The 5,622-nt window shown below is 31.4% G+C and overlaps 1 long non-coding RNA gene across 1 annotated transcript; it reads left to right on the top strand.

The window, feature by feature from the left end:
* Positions 1-1,221: 1,221 nt before the first annotated feature.
* On the top strand, positions 1,222-1,998 carry LOC125499339 (uncharacterized). Its single transcript, XR_007276137.2, has 2 exons — positions 1,222-1,465; positions 1,764-1,998. It is a non-coding gene; the product is annotated as an uncharacterized LOC125499339 (long non-coding RNA).
* Positions 1,999-5,622: the final 3,624 nt, after the last annotated feature.

Below are 5,622 nucleotides of genomic sequence, written 5' to 3' on the forward strand. Positions count from 1 at the left end.
AAAATTAGAGCTATATATAAAAAGCCAAAAACAAGGAATCAAACAAAGAAATAAGAAAAAGAAAAGAAAATCTGGAATAAAACAAAGAAAGAAAAAGGAAAAAAAAACTGGAATCAAACAAAGAAGTAAGAAAAAGGAAAAAAAAAATGAAAGGTATGTCGGGAGAATTCGAACCCGCGTTACTTTTAAACGTGATATTTTCCAGACGTTGAAAAGAATAGGAAAACTAATTTTTTTTGGTGGGGCCTGTGCCACCCAGGACCCTTAATAGGTCCGTCATAGTGAATTCCAGATTTTTTTGCATACAGGGAGCAGCTCCTGTATATAATAAAATTCTTGAATTGTTTAAATGTATGTGAAATGTAATTTTTTAATTTTTTGTTGTATGTGATTTTGTGATCTTCAGTTGTTTTGATGATGTATACGAAATATATGTTATTAGAACTCCATTTTATTGTCCTAGTTATTGTCATTATGTATTAAATATATGTCATTAAAACTCCAGTTTATGACATTATTAATGGGTTTTTATTATTTTGATTTTTTGTCATTATCATGAGATTATATTAAACAATCAAGTATGAAGAAACGATAATTAAAGTAGGAAAAAATTAGTTAAATGAACAATTGTTTGTGTTTGTAGGAGAAGTTTAATTAAATGAACAATTGAAGCATAAGGTGAACAATTGAAGCGTTGGGCAAACAATTGAAGCTTAAGGGTTAATTTCGAATCAATTTTAATTTAGGTAAATGATAGAAAATTGTGTCCATAAATTATTGATTGCACGACAAGGGACAATATTTTCCTCTATACCAACTATTCATAAATAAGCTATCAAATAATTTGCTACCTATAGTTCTTACTTCTTATGTTATATACCATTTACTTGTAAATTTCCTCTCTTTTTATAGCTACAGAAGCGAAAACAAAGGCGAATTACTTCGTCGAGCAGCGACTATACCCCAACGGAAAGAACTAAGGTATGTTTTCATATAAATCGTTAATTTATAGGTTAAATCCACAGAATTATCGTTGTAGGCTTAGGTCTAATCCCAAACCTAATAACATTGATGTTTCAATAATTCAAAATATGAGTCCATCTATTTGGCAACCAAATTGAGCTATGCATTTTGATATTACCATTCTTTGATTGACTATGGTTAATGAATGACTACTGTATAGATCATTTAAAAAAGAATATTTTTCTGGTGTGTAGATGAAGTCAAGTAGTAATGATTTTCTGAGTGCACGAGTTGCTACAATATTGAGGATGTTGACTTCCAGAGACCATATGACCATGGACAAGGCACATGATGTGGCTGCACTTTATAGTAGAATGATGAACAATTAAATGGCTTTGCCAGTCATCAACTAAAAACGTTGAGGTTCTGTCAACTGAAAATGTTGAGGTTCTGTTAAAACATATTGATCATGATATGCATAATTTTGGAAATCTACAGTGAGGTATGTTTGCATCTAAATTCATTGTTTTTACGTCCAAAATTATATTTCATAGTCTAATTTGAACCTCATGAAACCTGTTAATTGCCTTATTAAGCTGTAAGACCCTCTGTTTGATGCTTGTTGTTTGATGGTTGTAGGGTTTTTGTAGAATTATAAATATAATAATATATGACTGAATATGAGTCTTTAAAACTCAATTTTATGTTATCTGTAAACTGTATAACGACAACTTCATGTGCGGGGCTGAAATTATCAAGTCTGACTCAGTTGTGTCCTTCCGTGACACTGTTCTTGATAGGTCAGTCCGCACCGTGATGAGCAATTTCCCCAACAAGCACAACCGTCTATACATGGAAACTTCTATAATGGAAGAGGGGCTTGCTGGGGCCATTGATGAAGAGCGAATATGTTAAATATATGTCATTAGAACTCCAGTTTCATGGGTTTACATTATTTTGATTTTGCGTCACTATGAATTATGACATTATAACTCCATCCTATGTCATTATTGGTTTTCTGATTTTCTTCTATCATCAAGTTTCCATGATATGACATAACAAGTGTAATATTTATCATTATAATTGCGTTTAATGGCATAATAAATATAATTTGTATCATTAAAATTTTTATTTCGGTCAAATTAAGAGAGGAATTCAGCAATAAGCCAATACATGATATCTACAAATTACATACGTATACCTAGCATTTCTCTGATAACAACAACAATACAAACTAAAAAAAATAACTTTAACAAAAGAATTATTTAATTCTATGAGAAGGTTGAATCGAGTCTTTGACGCAAGGGTAAAGAGTGGTAGAGGGTCCGCATTAAGTTTGCGTATGATTTTGATGATGTCGGGAGAAGATATATTATCTATAAAAAAAGAAATTACGTCCAACTGAACTGGACCTAAAAATCAAAATTTTAAAAAACTTGGACCAAAGACCGGTCACTCTCACCTGCACGAAATGAAATTGTTGGAGACTTTTGACCTTGTTGAAATCTCAAATGTTGGAGACAAAAAAACACAACATTCCGGTGATTTATGATGTTCTAATGAAATTCTTATGATGTTTCAACAAACTTTATATAAACTTTATTATACGTTTATCAAACAATAAGAACTAAACTAATTTAGATAATTATCACTAATAATTCACCTTATTTTTGTGATACGAAATTTGTTAGTTTTACTTAAGTTTGTTATTAAATTATGAATTTATTGACGACTATTTCTGATTATATTAGATAAACGTATAATATTACGAATTAACGAATAACCTTAGTAATAACATCACTTAGTAATATTAGAAATATTAATAATAACTAACGGTTAGTTGTTAAAATAAATCGAATATTTATATTTTTGTTCGTCATTTCATGGTTAGATTAAACGGAAAGGATATTACAGCCTCCCCCGGCTTTCAAGTTATTAAGCAGGAATCGAGGTAACATCTATTGCTAACACCCACGACCCCCTTCGAAATGTGTTTGTAAAATGATGTTTATAATTATGTTAAGGATTTTGCGATGTGATTCTTATATGGATTGTGGGATTAAATTGTTTTCGAATGCGTTTCGTAAATGATGATCTTATGAGTTATTGATGCTCAAGTATGATTCATGCGAGATCTATAGCTGATGCCGATGAATGATAAACAAACGAAACATGATAAATAAAAGTTAAAGTGGTTCTGGCAGTATAATGTTACACTTATCTACTTTATGGTCGTGCACGTACCTTCGCACCCGCCGTACACTCGAAAAGGGAGTTGGGCTCCTTTAGGGGTACCACATGTTATGTTACTATTTTATTTTGGTGCGAGCGGTGTATCCAAAAAGCTTTTAAAAATAATTTTTCGTCACAAACAATTTTTTGAAAAAATTTAACGTTTTTGTTCTTTTTTTTTTTTTACGAAAAAAATAAAGGATAAAAGTAAAATGCGTTCAAAATAGTATAGGAAATGAAACGTCGGCTTAGTGGTAATCTTGTTTATTCGAAAAAATGCGCACCCCCCGAGGTACAGGGTTTCAAACCTTCTCTAAGGCTCCGCTCTTTTGGGATGAAGTAAAGTAAATTCAACTGAAGTGAGCTGAAACCAGCTGAAGTGGGATGAGCTGAACTGAAGTGAGCTGAAACCTATGTTGATATTAATTGAAATGCAGGTAGTGATTGTTGAAGATTCATTTTTCTCAACTGAAACCCTAGGATTTGATTGAACCTCCTCTAATTTTTGCCCTAAATTAAACAATCCATCACCTTCATTCTATTTATGTGTATATTAATGTGTCATTATATATCATTTATGTTTCATTATTAGTCATCATTGTTTCATTATAGATCAAGCGTGTATCATCTAAAGCGATTTTAATATTATTTTCTAACTCCTTATTTCCATGTCATTGTTACTCAATTGTGTGTCATTATTACTCATTTTTGTATTATTATAGATCAAACTTGTATCATTTAAACCTATTTTTGATCTTATTTGTCAACTTCATATTTTTGTGCCATTATATCTCGACTATACATTATTATTACTTCTTTTTAATCATATTATAGAGAAAAATTGTATCATTTAAACCTATGTCAGTATTATTTGTCAACTGTTTATTTCCGTCTCATTATCTATCATTTATGTGTCATTATTACACATATTTATGTCATTATAGAGCAAGTGTATACCACTGAAACCTATGTTGACATTATTTGTCAACTCATTATTTTTGTTTCATTATATCTCAATTCGATCTCATTGTTACATATAGGGGTGTTAATGAGCCAGGGTGGCTCGCAAACTATTCGAGCTCGGCTCGGTCAAAGCTCGGCTCGTGAGGGCTCGATTCGAGTTCGAGATCGGCTCGAGACGCTAACGAGCCAAGCCTGAACTACCTTAAGCTCGGCTCGAAAGCTCGTGAACAGGCTCGATACTTTTTAAATTATTTAAAATATTCCATTAATGTATAATTAAGGATAAAATTAATATCTATGGGAAATAATTATAGTCTTGGACTTGATGACAACAATAAAAAAAAAAGCTAAAATAAACAACTATAAGAAAAAATTATAAGACTTGGACTTGAAGACAACACTAAAAGGTTAGATAATTAGAAAACACCCAAAAAATTACCTTAAAAAAGTAAAAAAAAAAAAAAAAAACTTAAAAAAAAGGCAAAAACAGTAAAAGAAAAGTTATTGATGCAGTTTAGCTAGAAAAAAAAAACATTGATGCAATAGTACAACTAGTACAAGTGTACAACAGTACATCACGCAATAGTATAAGTGGCAAAAGGAAAAAAAAAAGGCATTGTGGGTTGATTTCTTCCAAAAGCAAATAGTAAGGACTAATATCTCATATTCCACATTCCATATCCCACATCCCACATCGGTAGAATTTAGTAAGAGTATGTGCTAAATGCTCTATAAAAGAAAGATGTGATTGAGTAACCTTTTACAAGTTACCGCTGACCTTTTATTTCTTTGGGTCAAGCAGTTAACATGTTAGATTATTGGGCTTTTAAACTATTAAACATTGGGCCTCATAAAATCTAACTTGGACTCGCTTTAGCTGAATTTTAATTTTCGAGCTTTTCGAGCCGAACAAACTCGAGTCGAGCCGTAAGTTCGGGACTTGAGCTCGAGCCGAGCCTAATAATTGAAGCTCGACGAGCTTCGAGCTCGAGCCGAGCCCTATTAAACATGTTTTCGAGCCGAGCCGAGCCTGGTCAAGTTCGGTCTCGGTTCGGCTCGTTAACACCCCTAGACTTACATATTTGTATGCCATTATGGCGAAAACTTATATCATTTAAACTTATTTTGATATTATTATTTGTCATTATTACTCATTTTCATTTCATTAAAGAGCAACTTGAATAATTTAAACATATTATGATACAATTTGTCAAATCCTTATTTCTCTGTCATTATTACACATTTTTATGTTATTATAGAGCACACTTGTATCACGTAAACCTATTTTGATATTATTTGTCAAATCCTTATTTCAGTGTCATTATATCTTATTTGTGTGCTATTAATGCTCATTTTTATGCCATTATAGAAGAAGTTTATATCATTGAAACTTATTATGATACTATTTATCAACTCCTTATTTCTGTGTCATTATTACACATTGCTATGTTATTATATATATAT

The sequence above is a fragment of the Beta vulgaris genome, chromosome 7 (genome assembly GCF_026745355.1).
Source record: "Beta vulgaris subsp. vulgaris cultivar EL10 chromosome 7, EL10.2, whole genome shotgun sequence".
Taxonomy (NCBI): Eukaryota; Viridiplantae; Streptophyta; class Magnoliopsida; order Caryophyllales; family Amaranthaceae; genus Beta; species Beta vulgaris.